This window comes from Aptenodytes patagonicus, chromosome 7 (assembly GCF_965638725.1).
Source record: "Aptenodytes patagonicus chromosome 7, bAptPat1.pri.cur, whole genome shotgun sequence".
Lineage (NCBI taxonomy): Eukaryota > Metazoa > Chordata > Aves > Sphenisciformes > Spheniscidae > Aptenodytes > Aptenodytes patagonicus.
Genome location: NC_134955.1, coordinates 31668638 through 31685843, shown reverse-complemented (window position 1 = coordinate 31685843; position 17206 = coordinate 31668638). Strand labels below are relative to the sequence as shown.

Sequence of the window (17206 nt, the reverse complement as noted above, 5' to 3'; positions counted from 1 at the left end):
AATTCAGGCTGGACATTTCTCCCTGTTGTCCATATTGTTCTTACGTATTTCATTAGTTTTGAGCCTAGGATACCTCAGTCTTGTGACCATGCTTCTGTATGTATCTCCAAAGACTGGACTAACCTTTCTTCGATGAGTCAATTTTCCCTTGACCTCCCTCTGCAATCAAGGAGCAACTGTACTTTGACTGGCTTGTTGGAATTAGTAGGTAATACATCAATTCTATTGTGAGGACCTGCATCGACAGGTAACGGCTCCCTGATTTTCTTTTTTTTTTTTTTTTTTTTTTTTTTTTTCTTCTTGGAGTAAAGGTTTGGACAGAATTGATTTATGGTCTGAATCAGGGCCAGGGCCTGTTGTATGAGTAGCCCTGCAGTAGATATTGCTCATATTTGGTATTGACATATAATAATGTGCTCTTATATTCCTTGCTCTGAAAGAGGTAAAAGCTGGAATCTTGGTCTTAAGAGTAGTAATAACTATATTCTTATTTATTACCTGTATTACTACTATTCTAGTTCCTACTATTAATAAAAAAAAAGTACACAGATTTCACCCATATCGTTGTATGTTTCCTGTTTCTCAGTAGAAATCTCATAGCCCTGCTTGCCATATGATTGCGTATCCACCATGTTCTCTTACAGAGTAGAAATTAATTTTTGTTTAAATAGTAATTTCAAAATGAAGAAGTATCTCAGCACGGTTTAGAATTGAATATCCCTAAAGCAAATTTAATGACTGTTGGTGTATTTAAAAAACCAACCAACCAACCAAAACCCAAAAAACCAAAACAACCCTTAAAACTTGTGTTGATAGAGTTATATTTCTTATAAGTAAATTCAAGAACCTATAGGATACTGTTGTTGTTTTAGGGTTGTTATACTTTTGCCATTATGGTGTCATGTGTCACTGTTTCCATATCTATAAAATTAAATTTGCACTCACTTAATCTGAAGTAAAACAACTTCTAGCTTTAGACATTTTATTTCTATAAATCAAGTGTTTAACCATTCAAAATATACAAATATGGCAGGTTATAGGTCAACAACACAGCCAGGATGATTTTTAAAGCCCAGGCTTTAGTTCTGAGAGATTTGGTATTGAATGTCTTTATTTACATACAGCCAGTATTTCTTAAAACATGTGATACCAATATGTAATACTTTTTTATTATTTAAGTAAGGATGAAATGAAAGGTTGTAATGGATTTTGAGAAACTTTGCCGTTGTGTTTTTAGGAATAGTTTTGTGTTTGTTTGGCAGATAGTTAAAATCTGAGCTTGCACTGTTAGCTCTTCTGATGTGTAAGAAACTCATATAACTTTTGAGAGTTTCTTGATCCCCATGTTTATAATACATAAACTTACTGATTCTTACATCTCATCATTTTGCCATGCTTTATTCTTTCAACTGATCCCTGGATTGTTGAGAAGTACTTTTGTGGGCTTAGGAGAGTCTCAGCATACTAAATTTGCCTGGGATAATTATATTTTCATAATGAAATATACTTGTATAGTTAATTTTCAAAGGATAAAAAACTCATCGCTTATCTCAGGCTGACTGCTTTAAGACCAAGGGAACTGTTGTGGTTATTGAGGCTAACTTCGTGCATAACACCAGCTTCCCTAGGACTTCTCTGAATTACATGTGCTAACAGTAGTTGAATAAGAGCATATAATTTAGAAAATCATTTCGTTGTCTTTTAAGAATTGTCAGTAATGAGGAATCCACTGAGATAATTCGTGAAGTATTCTAATAGTAGAATGTCTTTACTGACTAAAATTAAAGACCTTGGAAATCTTTTTATGTTTGTAAGTAATCTAAAGGTTCAGCCTTTTACTCATATGATTTTGTATGTCAGAATGAAGATCTCTTGTAATTTCTTAGACTAAAGCAATTTTTATTAGATAATCTGAAGGAATTGAGCTTCATAATTTTGACACTCAATATGTATTCTCCAGTATTTTGATAATTTGGTCTTCTGCATCTTTTTATTTAAAAAAAAAAAATCTTTTCTTGAAATGTGAACACCAGGACTGGATATAATGTTCCAGCAGCAATCCTACAACGAGCAGATAAGGGAGGTATTATGATCTCCCTTAGTATTTATTTGTCTACTCATCCGTAGTTGCCATAGCCTTAACACTGCAGCAGGTGCATTTATCAAAAGTGACTGATTATCTGTATTGTGTTAGGTGATGTTTCCATTTATTCTTTGCTCCTTGATGTGTAATGTCTTCTTTTATCCAAGTTGGAACATGTGTAGTTTGATTACAGTCCATTAAACAAGTAATGCAGTTTGTTCTATACCACTTCCTGATCTCAGTATCAACTACAAACTTTATCTTTTTTTTTTTTTCCCCTAGTAAAAAATGTTTCAGTATAAAGTCAGGAATTGATTCTTATGGGACTAATTAGAGAAATATTAGTTCAGTTAACTTGCAGTTATATTTTGACACCTATTATTTAATGTGTGATCTGTTGATTTTCTGCCATTTTAGTTTCTTAAAAACAGGCTGTGCTGTGTGGTACAAACTTAGCACTTATACTTCTGTAAGACATGTATAATAACTGTTATCTTTACAGGCCAAACTTATAATGTCATCGTAAAAAGTTAGTTTGAGAAGAAGGGGAGCTTAGTTGAATGGCAGTAATTATATTGTCTTCCTTTAATTCTTCAATACTCAAGTCCTCTGTTTTGCCTGGAATTGATGTCAGGCTGATAGCCCATAGTTACCAAAGTAATTTTATTTATCCTTTCCAAACATTAACAACTGTCTTCTGGAGTTTTCTGTGTTTCAGGAATCCGTTGGAATCTGCAATGGCAGGTCAGAAATCTCCCTGAAAATTCCTATTAAAATAGAAGTTATTCAAATGCATTCTTCTCAACCTGTCTAACTTAGTAGCATCTGGCTAATGCTTACCGTGGGAATAGGAGGCGCATCACGATCGTGATAGGTCTCCCTGACCTTTCCGAGTGACGGATCCTTCGTTGCCACCCTCAGGAGCTGGCCCGGCTTCCCCCCGCCGCCTGTCGGTGCCGGGCGGGGGAGCGAGGCCGCGGGGCGCTAGCCAGGGTGCTGACCCGGCCCGGAGGCCGCCCGCCAGCGCTTGCCGGCCTGGGCGCCCTGGCCTGGAGAGCGGGACAGGCAGAGTGCCCGTGTTTCTGAGAGCCGCCCAGGCACCAGGCAAGGAGTTATTACTTCGTTGCAAAAAGAAGGCTCCCACTGACTGTAGCATCTCGTTTTCACGTGTCATTATGTCCTGGGACTTGCGTAGAAAATCTTTATGCAATTGCTACCTATACCAGAAGAAAACTCTACTGTGAAAGAAGTTTTCCCAGAACCACAGCTCCTGGCTTTTTAACAGCCCCAGTTGTGCTAAACTTGTCATCAGAAGCAGATTCCTTGTCATCCAAATTACACCAAATGTATCTATACCATCCTCAAGCAAGAGATACAAACTTTTCCAATGCACTTCTACAAACTTTTCCAATGCACTTCTATAAAGTTTCACTATAAAGTGAAACTTAAGCGATCACTGTGTATCGCAGTGAACTTTCAGACAGTGTATAAAGGGCAAAAACATTAATCTGCCTGTAGCTTAACAATTTTTGCAAAATGCCTGTTTTGTCATCTCAGCTCTGGCCTCAAGAGATCCCTGTAAAACAGCCTCCAAAGATGAACCTGGAAAATAACACTAACATGTATAAACAACTTTCAGCTTATTACAGATATTAGTTTCATTTTTTTCCTCCATGTCCCACTAATTCCTGTGTTCTGTCTTCTTCCCCACACCACTCTTTTCTTTCTTACGTACTTTAAGGATGATTAGTGATAGCACCTTTTTTAATTATTATTAAACATAACCCCCTTTATTTTAGTAATTCACTCTTACAAATACCTTACCCCATTTAGTAAGCATTAGGGCGTATTCATTTGCATCTATATGTAGCTACATTGCCAGATTTGCTGCCGTTTTGTTTAAGTTGTGGTTAAAGATGTGAATCCTCATTGATACAATTACGAAATTCTGTGCTCCCATAAAATATATAATAGTGTATACATAATGTACACATAATATATGTGTAAATAATGAAAACTTATGTGTGTATATATAATGTAAAATCACGTGTGATGTGTATATATGTATATTAAAAAGTATGTTAAGTAATATTCTTTATTATAATACTGCTATACTAACATACTTTGTAAAGAATACTACATTTCTGATTCCCTGCGTTAATTTTTGCTTTGATGCAGATATACCTCAGTGTCTTGATGCAGAGCAGAAGCTACTAAGCTTTGGTGGCCTCATTAGCAATTATGAGGAAGGAGTAACAAGAACTGGGAGAGAAGCAAGACAAAGGAGTGCCAGTGCGCTAGAAGGTGTTTCGAACATCTGGCACCTTCCTCCTTTTCCCATCTAATTCCTTTTCCTCAGTCCTTTCCTGGTGAGAGGTTTGGATGCCTTTCCGCTGTGAGGACTCCATGGCTCTCAGGCAAGAGCCTGAATTTCTTGAGATGACTGCTATTCTGTGCAGTGCAAAGCAATGCTGCGCAGGCTAGAGCAAAGAATCAGAATTAATAAGTAAGGGAACCTGAGGAAGGCAGGTGTAGATGTATTTAAAAAAAGCAAAAAAATAGAGGATTAGTTTGTTTATTTAGGCTTTGTGTGTGTGAATTGGATTGTATAGTCTCTAAACATGGCGATGAAACATAATATCTATAAATTGTTTTGTTTTAAAACCATGGCATGTTTTAGTAAGTTTGCTTCATTTCTTATGTATCACCATATGCATGGCAATTTTATTTCACACACACACACAAAAGTAATCTCTAGTTAGTTGATTGAGCTACTTTCCTTTTTTGAGAGTATGACTATTGCTCTATCCATGGGTGCTTTTTTTCCTTAAAAGTAAGATGTAAGCCTCTCGCATCCTTTTTTGATTTCTCAGCTTTAAAATTGTTACTGAATAATTGTTAGTAGTTATTGAACTCTTATTGCTAGCTACTGGACTGAAGCAAAGCTACTGGACTGAAGCAAATTAAAAACACTTTTTACACTTCAATACTGCAGCCCTCAACATTTAAGTAAAACTTCTGAAAATGCACCTAAGACTCGAATCTCTTCTCTCATTGGTCCCATCACCAGCTACCTCAGCTCAACAAGCTTTCCAGGGACAGGTTGTCCTTTTGTCAGACTTGACAACTGATAGTGACCAACAAAGGGATTAAAAAGCATACTTCTACCCTGGTTTTTTTTTCCCCTGTGCTGTAGGGTCTTGTAGGGTTCTAAATATTTAATAATGTGGTAAAAGCCTAGTCCTCTTGGGGGAAGAAGTTCTATGTCAGCAAAAGTGTGTGATCACTTCTCTAGCAAACGATGTAGAAATCTTTGTATCATTCTTTCTTGTATGCAGGTAGTGCCAGACCAAAAATAGGTGTATATGTGCTGAACGTACTTAGGAAAACAAAAAGTCTTAATCCAGTGGTAAGAATTGAACAAAAAACCCTGCATGGTATTGCATGTAATCAGGATTTGCCTCTCTAATGTGTTTCCTGTGGGAAAGGTAGCAAAGATTACAATTTAGCTAAAATTCAGAGATTCCTTATGAAATTATGTTGAGGAATATCCAACCAAAACCATTTAGAAAAGTGAAAAGAACATTAAGAGGCGTGAATATCGTATTAAGTGGCAACAGAATTATAGGAATTCTTGTCCCTTTTTTCATCAGTTTTACATTGTCACTTATTTGTGGAAGGACAGTCGTATGTCTTCCCAGTTGTTTTACAGCAATTGTTCATAAGAGAGATTTTTTTAATTTTTTTTTTTTGGCTAAATTAAACACAGTATTGAGAGTTCTCTGAAGTAACCTAAAGTAGACATGAAAATCACAGTTGTGGCTGTTTATACCTTTGCTTCTCTTGATGCTCAGACCTTTAGCAGCCTAAAATTTTTGTCCTGTAACCTATATAAAAATCACTGTCTCATGTTTTGCTGCTGCCAGAGGTAACAACTTATTAACATTAACATTCTGCCCCTCTACTCTGCTCTGGTGAGACCCCACCTGGAGTATTGCGTCCAGCTCTGGAGCCCTCAGCATAAGAAAGACATGGACCTGTTGGAGCGGGTCCAGAGGAGGGTCACAAAAATGATCAGGGGGATGGAACACCTCTCCTGTGAGGAAAGGCTGAGAGAGTTGGGGTTGTTCAGCCTAGAGAAGAGAAGGCTTTGGGGAGACCTTATTGAAGCCTTTCAGTACTTAAAGGGGGCTTATAAAAAAGATGGTGGCAAACTTTTTAGCAGGGTCTGTTGCGACAGGACAAGGGGGAATGGCTTTAAACTAAAGGTGGGTAGATATAGACTAGATATAAGGAAGAAATTTTTTACGCTGAGGGTGGTGAAACACTGGCCCAGGTTGCCCAGAGAGGTGGTGGATGCCCCATCCCTGGAAACATTCAAGGTCAGGTTGGACGGGGCTCTGAGCAACCTGATCTAGTTGAAGATGTCCCTGCCCACAGCAGGGGGGTTGGATTAGATGACCTTTAGAGGTCCCTTCCAACCCAAACTATTCTATGATTCTATGAACAACCAATTTTTAAATGAAAGTTTTCTTTGTATTCAAACTGTAGCATTGCTCTACCTAACTGCCAGTGGGTTCAAATGCATTCTGTGAATTTTCATTGTTAAAAATATGACCCTGGATGCCTGCACCAGCTTTATTAAGAGAAAGATAGCCTTGAGGTTAGGAGATGTGTATTAGTGTGTTGGTTCTCTGCATCCAAGCTATAGAATTATTTAGGTGTAATGATCAGAGGCATTTCCAAGTCTTTTCTGAAGCCAGATACAGGGAGGAAAACCCATCCCTTGTCTAATCAATATCTTTGATCAATCAGCTATAGTGTGTTTTTTATCGTATGGTAGTCGTGTAACAAAGTGACACGGTAACAGGGGAGATAACGGAATTGTCTTTTTAGGGTTGGCATGGATGCGCTTGGCATGACCTCTTTGGCATCTATAGGATAAAGTAATGGAAAATTTATAAATAATGTATGAGCTCATGGATAAGACAGATTTGCTGTTTCCACCTGACCAATGTGTGGAAGTCATCCATGATCCTTACAGTTCCGGAGGTTCATCCACCAATGATCACCACTATTGAATCATGCCATGCTTTAAAGTTCTACTAGCTCAGTTCTGTGCATGCATAAGACTCCCTATTGGCTGAGGAGTGTTTAGACCTATTGAGAAAAATCATTGGGTGGGTGAGAAGTAGGTGAGGCATTTAAAAAAAAAAACCCAACAAACAACAAACTTGCTTGTGATGTGATTAGGATTTAACAGAGGACTAAGCCTGTATGTTTTTAGCGTATTTTTGAATTAAAATTCTTTTGCAGATTCCACAAGTTTTTCTTGTTAAGATGGTTCCAAACAATTGAATGAACAGTATTTTGGCATAAATTCTGTCTCTGGGACAAAAAATTTATTAGAGTGCATTGGATAAAGCAAGGCTTTTAGCTAGGCTGGAGAGGAGAAAAATAAATTATTGACAGTAGTAATGTCCAGCTAAGCTAATGTGAGCTATGCTTTACATATACATGTAGGTACTTTAAACTAGCACTGCCACCTTGAAAGCAATTCTACCCATTCACTCTCTCTCCTGGTAGAAGGATTTGTATTGCCACTTAGTGATTTAGATCAGGGAACTGAGCTAGCTTAAAACTAAACTTTTCTGAAAGGGTTAGTATTATATGTTCCTTAGTCCAGTTCATTGTGTAGTCTGGAGTGTTAATGACAAGTTTTTGATGTGCAGGATGAATTTACCCGGGGAAGTGCACTGCTGGACCTGTTACTCAGGAGTAAAGAACAACTGGTCACACATGTGAAGGCTGATGGCAGCCTTGGCTGCAGTGATCATGAGACAGTGGGTTAAGACCAAAGGGAAGTGAAGAAAGTGAGAAGCAGAATAGGGACATTAGACTTGAGAAGAGCAGACTTCGGCTTATTCAGAGAATGAATGGGTGAGATCCTGTGGCAGGCTGCTCTGAAGTTTACAAGAGCTGAGGATATCTTCTTGCAATTCTGTTGGTAGAACAGAATTAGCAAAAGATGATGTGCTTCTATGGACTCTAGGTAATATCAGTCTGGTTTGTGAAATGAATCTCCAGTTTTAGAAAGGTTCTAAAAAAACTATGTCTGCTGCCAAAATTTGAATCAGAATATCTGTCATGTGGTGTAAATTGCAAGTGCAACATAAATAGGAAAAAATTTAAAAAGTACTTTCTAAACTGATTCTGTTTTTTTAATTAATTGAAAAAGCTGTTGTACTTCAAGTAGCAGTACTTAGCTGATTATATAATGTTAACTGGTTTTGATAACGCTATACATTTTAATGTTTGAAAGTCTTTTACTATAATAGCTTATTCTATGAATAGCCTAACTTTTTTTCTATAGCAGTCGGTATAATTTAAAACTTTACATTATTACCACACAGGATTTTAGCAAAAGCAGTATTATAAGAAACTATTCGATATTTACATAAGAATATGAATGTGGTCATTACCATTAAAACATAATGAACATCAATTCATTGTCAATGAATTGTCACCAAAACTGAGATGTATTTAATAGCCTATGAATGGTTTGATCTCTGCTATAGTTAAAATTGCTTCAAATCCCACACTACACTGTGACTGCTCCAAGCTATGTTTCCTTTCATCTTTTTTATGCAAGTTAACAATTTGTAAAAGACACATGGAAACTAATTTTTAAATGGGTTATTATTCTGTGTTCTTAAAAATACATATTGTAATAGATTTTGATGCTTCAGCTGAGGAGTCTGTATCTAATTTTACTGGTTGACAGGATCACAAACTTCCTCTGTGTAGTGATACCAAATTTAAAAAGGAGTATTCCACTTCAATCATAAGTGAAAAAAGATGAGCAAATATGGAAGATGATTGAAAGTAGCAGGCCTGTACTATAGCTGCAAGTTATTAAATCAACATAATTTCATTGCTGTTCGCAGAGTGGCTTGATGCACCTGTATTAGAGGTAGAATTCAAGCTTATAATATTAGTGATTAGTACTAGTTTTTAACGTGTATGTGAAAATCTGCATTTGAATGAGAAGCCTGGTGCTGGAGGGAACAGGAAATATGCTAGTTGAAAGCACCTCATAGAAGTATCAGGAAAAAAGAGTTTACTTGAGTTGAAATGGTTTGCTTTCTCTTGTCATTCCCACAACAGTTAGGTAGTCAACAGTTTTAGGGTTAGAGCTTCTTTTAAGTAACTGACAAAAGATTATGCACAAGAATTTAATTCAAATCGCAGCTCATCAATTCAGATCATTTGAATTTATGGTGTTACAAGGAGCAGAATTTCTCAGTCCTGTCTTTGTCTTCCCAAACATAATGATTGAATGTAAAATTCTGAAGCAGACTAAAGGTCTGTATTCGACAGTGGTCATAAGTGGATGCCTAAAGAAAAGTACAAGAACAGAGAAAATACACATGATACTTTCCTCTAGTACTTTTCCATTTTCTATTAAGGGACTTCCTGAGCTGAATATGCTTAATATGTATTTTCAGTAACCCATAATAGTTTTATTTTCCATGTAGTTGTCCAGTGTCCTCTTGAACCATTGTAAACCTTTATCATTCACAGCATCCATTGGCAAGAAGTTGCACAGGCTGGCTACTAGTTCATGAAGAATTCCTTTCTCATGTTTGTTCTGAGCCTGGCTCCTGCTGACCTCTTTTGATATTTTTTTAGTTCCTTTATTGAATGAGATCATGAATAGTTGATTCCTAGCCAACCTCTCCATGCCCCTAATGATTTTGTAGACCTCTGTCAAATACCCCACTCTACTTCCCCTCATCTCTCAAAAAAATTGTCATTCATTACTTCACGTGGAAATTAGTCTGCGTCTCTGATTATCTTGTTCCATTTTCTGATCCTTTTCCATTTTTTTTTGGAGATAGGAAGGACTAGAATTGCATACAATACTCAAGGTATCAGTGAACCATGGGCATATACATGATCTTCATGTTGTCATCTGCTTTGTTTGAATTCCTAACACTTGATTTTTTTTTTTTTTGCCTGCTATTTAGCATTGAGTTGCCATCTTTTGTAACTGTATATCATAATATGAAGATCTTGTTCTTGATTGCTAATAGTTTCTCATATTTTTAATGAGAAGTTAGGATTATTTTTCTGATGTATGTAATTTTACATTTACCTACACAGAACCTCACCTACCATTTTATTGCGTGGTTATTCAGTACCATAAAGTCACCCAGCAGTTCCTCGCAGTTGTCCCTCATCTTTTCTTTATTTCTGTTTTTTAAAAACCAAGTCACATATTATTGTCAGCCAACTTTTGTTACCTTAGTTCTCACCCTGTTTTCCTTGAACTGCACAGATCATATCCTGCTTCTTGCAGAGCTCTACTTGTAGCCTCTTTCCACTGTGTGAAATGGCTGTTTAGTCCTCTGTTTCCTGCCTTTTAGCCAGTTATTTTTTTGTGTAAAGCACTTGTCCTCTTGTGCCATGTCTGCTTAGTTTCTTTAAAAAGACTTTGTCAAAATCCTTTTAGGAATCCAAATAGAATTTATTTGGATCATTCTTACCCACATGACTGTCCATCTCTTTTAAGAACTCTTGAGATTTGGAAGATGGCACTTTATTTTATCAAAGCCATGTTATTTTCTCAATGGTATCACTTTTATTTAAGCGTTCAGTAATTCTATTAATCATTACAGTTTCTACTAATTTGCTGGGTACAAATATTGGATTTCCAGCTTATTGGATGTCCTGTGTAACCCTTTTTAAAAATTGGCAATATATTTGCCACACTCCAATCCTTATGTGCCAGTGCAGGTATACATGAGAGGTTATGTACCATCATAAATAGATTAGCTATTTAATTCTTAAGTTTCTTTTAAACCTAGCTAAATATCATACGACACTGGTGACATTACTTTTAATTTTGTTTTACTTATTCCCTATTCCTTTCTTCAGTCACTTCAATTTAAGGAAAATGTGTTTCAAAAAGAAGTGTTTCTTTCTGGATATTTTCTCATTTTTTTTCCACTGTCAACACAGATGCAAAAAATCATTGAGCTTCTCTCTTGCAGTTTTATCTTCTTTGAACACACCTCTTATACCCTGACCATTTATTGGTCCTACATATTCTCTGGCAAGCTTTCTATTCCCATTGTCTGAAGAAAGATTTATTATTAGTTTTAATACATTTTATTTTTCTTCCTCAGTCTATTTTGCTTTGTCCCTGTTGTGCTTTTTTACTTGCTGTAATTTACCATTGCTTTTATTATTTGCCTTTTTTCTACTTAGAAATCCTCTTAACCTGCTGTTCATTCATGTTGGCTTTCTTTTCACCTTTTTCAAGTCTTTCTTAATTGATATTTTATGCTTTGCTTCCTACTTGGTCTATGTTAGAGAGACTGCTTGGTTTGCAAGACTAAAATAAAGCAGACATGGGAGATATGGTCAGGCAGTATCTCTAAAAAATGTGACCATGAATTATGTCACATGCTGAATAATGATCTCTTGAAGAAGGATTGTGTTTAGATATCCAAGGAATCCATTCCAAATTTGAAAGCAGAGCCATTAATGATCCAGATGGAAGATCATGAGTCAGGTTTTCTATATGTGAATAATTTGTGCGAAAATATTTTTTTTAATGGAACCTGAATTAAAAATGTAAATATTGAGCTTGATAAATTATAGCTCATCAGCCTAAAAAGTATAGCTCTCTGTGCTGTAATGTGTATTCACAGATGATCTAGAAAAGATGCAAATACTGAAGTTACAAAGTCTGGTGATATATGGGTATTAAAATTAGTAAAGATGAAGACAGACAAGGAAGAGCTGGAGAAAGACGTTGCAACTCTGAGGTAATGATAAATGAAAATTATCATAAAACAATTCATGTAGGGAAAAATAATTTTAAAATTTACACACTGATGAACTTAATTCTCTGGAATGGGGTCTTGCAGGTTTTCTGAAAATAGCAGGTCAGTGCCTAATAACAATGCTGGTCTCCACATCTCAAGAGGGAATCTAGTAGAACTGGAAAAAGCTCACAGATGGTGATCAAAATCAGTGAAAGACTAAACAGGTGAAGAGGTAAATGAGGGGGCATATGATAGCAGTGTATTCCCTGTGTAGGACTAAGAGGTGAACAGGGAGCAACTGTAAACTCTACCTTTCAGTACAAGGCTTAGTGAACCTCAAACGTAACTAGCAGAAGATGAATTGGAAACAAAGATGTGCTGCTTCCCACAGCATGGAATTAAGTTACAATTTACTTGCAGTAGAGTGTTATGGATGCTAGAAGCTTTCATGGGTTCAGAAAAGATCCGATGAACTCAGAGATGAAAAATCTTAAATACCATCTTTGGCTCAGAAAGTGTTTTGTGTCCCAGCCCGCTATATCCTCAGAAAATATTCTGGGAAAGTGTGATTATATGCGTTCCATGTCCTTGTATTCTTCCCTAGACGTCTGCTGCTGGCAGTAGCCAGAGGCAGGAGATTGGGCTAGGTGGATCTTTGATCTAATGCAGCCTGTCTGCTCTTGTGATTAGCTGTCCATGCTATCTACTTTTCTACTGTCTAACCTAATTTTTTTCTGCTGCAAATTAAGTTGATATTTTTGGATTTGTCCCAACTTTAAATGCCTTTGCCAAAGTTCCATTTCAGTTTTTTAATACCTGTCTCCCATTTAAAACCTTGAAGGACCTCCGATTAGCAGCTCAAGTTTCAGTCACTGTTGCTTGAAGCTGCCTTCAACTACAGCTACAAAGCAAGCGCATGCTCTGGCCAAGTCATGTTGTTGACTCTAACCCCTGTACCTTGGAAGTTCCCAGCACGAATCTTTTTTAGGGGCAGACTGGTCAGGCAGTCCTAGATGAGTTACCATCTCCTTTGTTTGTGGATTGTGCTTCTAGATTCAATATTGCCTGAGCCCATGTGATCATTGTGGAGTATCCTGTGAACAAGAGAGACTCCATGGCACTGTAGAGAGCCCCTCTGAAGCCATCTCAAACTGACGATAAAGTAATAGCTTGTGCTGTTCTGCTGGCAGTAGCTTGTTGTATGTTTATTTTGGCTGCCTTAGTGCCACTTTCCTTCAACGTAGCCAAGCACCAAGCCGTTTCCCACCTCTCATGTCATTTGGCAGTTCATAAGGGTCCCCTTAACGTGGCTGTCTCCTATCTGCTGGTGCTAGAGCTGTTGACATCAGTACTGAGTTGGTCTTGGCATGAGGGTCAGCACAGCGTCTCTGTGGTTTTTCGTCTTCTCTTTGTGCCTCACTTCTCTAGCGCTGTCGACCTACTGCTGGAAAGTACAATCCTCCTTGAATATACTGAGGTGTCTCCTGCATAAACTATAATGTGATGGTGCGTCTTTCCTCCTTAACTCTTTCAGGGATTGCTGCATTGTGTGGCAGGATGGCTGTGCATTTCCCTCATCGAGGAGGCCAAAGCCTGTCAGAGTTTGGTAGACCTCCTGCACTGCGTGGGCTCACTCAGATTCCATCTACCTGTCAGCTAGGCTCTTTTGGAGTCATCTTGCTTGATGTAGCAGTTACTGACCTCATTTCACACACTGGCAAAAAGGAGAGCTACTGTCTTCAGGTATTTAAGGAGATGGAATACCTACGTGTGCACGGCCAGTGCCCTCTCTTTATCATAATACTGCTGCAGATTTAGAATTATGTGCCCTTAAGATAAGGATGCTAAGAGATTAGACATTACAGATTAAAAAAAGATTATTCCTCTGTTTTTCCTCTGTTCTGCTTAGCAAACTGTCAGGCCTTATTCGCCATGTTTTTGTGATGTGCTTTATCAACTGACATATAAAGGGAATTCTCAGCTTTTGTTATTGAGGTCCAGATCGCTTCATGCATGGTGCTGCAGCCTGGGCGCAATACAGTGAGTATAGTCTTGTGGTCTGCCAGCTGGGCTGCTTGTCTGCCACTGGCAGCCTTGTTGATCATTTGAACACTATCAGTGCAGACAGCATTTTGCTATTTGTATGTCATCTGTCTGATCATCTCACCAAAGTTCCTCTGCTGATTTTTTTGTATTTTCAAAAAAGTTAAGTGTTATTCCCATTTATATTTAGAGTTTACCCTGAACTTTACTTGATTGGATTAAGCATTCAGAAGTTAGCAGTTAGTTGTATACATGCCCTTGCATCATTCTTGCACAGTCCTTGGCAGCAGCTCTTCTCCTCTATAAACTGCTGTATGTGTACTGCCAAAAGTTGCGTAGGCTTTGGAAGAAATTCTTCAGAGCAGTGTATTGTTTTTCTTCTTGCCTTCTGTAGTTGTGTGTTGTATGCCTGGGTTGGGCATTTATGCTTTTCCTTGAAAAGCATAAATTGATTTATGAAATAATAGAAATAGATAGTACTAGAGGAAAGGGCAATAGCTAGGAGCGTCTTAAAGGATCAATTTATGTTAATCCTTGGTATATAAAGTTAGTGACATTGATGGTAATCTATTAATATTGTAAATGTATCCTAAGAAGATAACTGACTATTCCAACATTTCAAAAAATGGGAAACAAAGATTTTTATTTTGCTGATAAATCCAAACTGTAAATAGTTTGATATTATATTGCTATGTCACTATTTAAAATATCTTAATTGTTTGACTTCAAGCTGTCATTGTATCAGTGTTCAAAACCACATTTCACTATCACTTAACTCTTCTGCAATGAAAATTTTACAAGGATCTTGAAAACTAATTATTGTAACGCTGTATAATTTAGGTAATTGCAGAACTGACTTTCCATTTGTGTGTTTAAAACTATTTTTCACTTCATGTAAGTGATCAGAGAACTAGTTTCTTTGAAGACTTTTATGACCGGTAAAACAAGTTCTTATAATAGCAAAAACCCCTGCTTCTAGTTCCATTTAGGTTTGTTGTAAATACCGCAACAGTTATAGTGACTCTAAGACACAGAAATACAGCTCTTTTTTTTTTTTTCTTTTTTAAACAAATGACACTTTTAGGGTTTTAAAATTAATTTTGGAGTAATTTATTAAGGTTTCACAAGCCTCTTTGATTTGGAACTCACTCCGAGTTGTGGAAAAAAATTGAGAATAATACAGTGTTATTTGGAATGAAGTTAACCTCTCCAAAGGGTTAGGTTTCCACATTAGTATTAAAGGCTCTGCACCTGAGGTTGTTCAACAACTGGTTTGAGTTGAAAGCACCACAGTAGTCCAGCCTTGCCCTGTCCCCCACAGCTAACTTCCATTCTTTCTCTTGTTCTGACATAAGTCTTTGTGCAATTGTGTGACAGATCAAATTAACTTGGCTGAAAAATACCATAGCAAAAAATCATTAATTAAATAGAGTTTTTGTTTTATGACTCATTCTAATTCTCCCTGAGCAAAAATTTCCAATTTTCTGTAGGTAATAAATTACATGCTGTGTTTCTCATAGGAGCTACAACCCTGTAGTCTCTCCCTGTCATGCACATACCCAGGTGCTTCCCTCTCTTTATGGCAAGGTATCGAGTACCTTTTATCTCAGTTGATCTAATCAAGAAACATAATGAAGTTTACTTCAGTGCAATTGCTTTCAAGTTCAATTTAATTTTAAAGTTGCTCATTCTATTTTGGACTTGAAAAGGGCTTTGTGTACCTAAAACTTGTAGGGTTTTGCCACCTGTATCAGTTGCTTTAGTAAAAGATAATGTACTCCTTCCATAAACTTTGCCTTACTTGGGTTTTTGTAACATTTTGGTGCTGAATTCTCTTGCAAACTGGAAATAGTGTGGTAGCTTGAAATATGTGTTTTTAAAATAAGACTGTTATCTTGAAACTAAATGTTATATTTTTAATTCTGTCTTCAAACTGAGAAAATACTGCCACTTTTGTAATAACAACATAGCTGTAAGTGCAGACGTTGCCAGAAGGAAATCTAGACTCTTTGGCAATAGCACTCAAGGCAGTTGGGAGCTTTTCACACCTGGAATCTGCAAGTGGTGAGGAGTATTTTGGCAACCAAGAGCTTGAGATAGGAAAACCTAAAGTGGCATTGGTTATGCGCTGAATTTTTTAAAAGACTTTCTTCACAACCAGTACAGTTGGAAATTTAAGTCAAGGTCTTAAATTTAGTTTTCTCATTGACATGCTGAATGATGATTTTCAGGACGCCAGCTTCTAATGAATGTATTTAGAAAATACTCAGATTGTAAGTGTAGGATAGCTTTCTAGTTTGGATGTTCAAACAGACACACTTAAAACATTTCTGGCCTTAGAATTTACAATTTGAACATGCTTCTTAGCCTGTCAAAGAAAGTGGACTTTACCATAAATGTGGTGGAATTAGGACCTTTGAACGCTTCCTGCCCTGATTTTCTCTTTATGCTGACTTGTTAAACTTTTCTTTGTTCCTTTAAGTTCTTCTTCTGCTCAAAAGTAGAAAGTACAGAAGTGGAAAGCAACTTCGGTAGATTCTAGTTAATTTACTGGTTTCTTAAATGAACTGAAGGCGGGCAGATAGAGCTCCTAATAAGCATAGAGAGTTCCTAATAGAAAAAAGGTTAGTATTATTCCACAGGGGAGGCAACAGGACATATATTTTTCCTTTCTGTGGAACAGAAGTAATCTTCTGTCCTTACTTGCTGTGTCCTGAAAGTTACAGTACCTCCATTCAGCCAAAATTGTCTGTGGTACTTTCTCAACCTTAGATCTGGATTTAAACATCTACAAAGGCTGGTAAGCAGAGATTGGCTTCAGTTTAGCACCATCTCTAAAGAAATTATATACATGCACACAAATTACATAGAACAATTGTCTTTGCTTGCTGAGCTAGACTCAGCTTTTACAAAATTGACTTGTTTTTTTCCTGGAAGTTTTACACTGTTGTTTTCTAATAGCATATAATCTTTTAGTATACTTGGTTGGGGTAAATTAAAGAAGTCTTTAGCGGCGGTGATATGTAGTTAAAAGCAGTTAAGTGGATAGAAGAGTTTTAAATAATGGATGCTGTTTGTACAATATTAAATTCTGGATATAAGCATTAACCTTCCTTTACCTGTTCTTATATTATACTGTGATCAGTTCCCAGGCAAAGGCTTATGTTATGGAACAAAGTCTGTACTCATTGTGTTGTCCTAGTTATTCCGTGACCTGTCACCTGGAAATAATTTGACAGAGGGC

At 37.0% G+C, this 17206-nt stretch overlaps 1 protein-coding gene across 3 annotated transcripts in view; it reads left to right on the top strand.

Annotated features, from left to right (window-relative positions):
* The window catches only part of TTBK2 (tau tubulin kinase 2), a 100320-nt gene that overhangs the window by 5925 nt on the left and 77189 nt on the right, over nt 1-17206 (top strand). Inside the window, exon 1 of one of the 3 annotated variants that reach the window (XM_076344691.1) lies at nt 13564-13662. The exons of the other annotated variants lie outside the window; for them this stretch is intronic. The gene's annotated coding sequence lies outside the window, so the exon portion shown is untranslated. Of the gene's footprint in view, nt 1-13563; nt 13663-17206 lie in introns of those variants that run through there. 3 annotated transcript variants of the gene reach the window in all.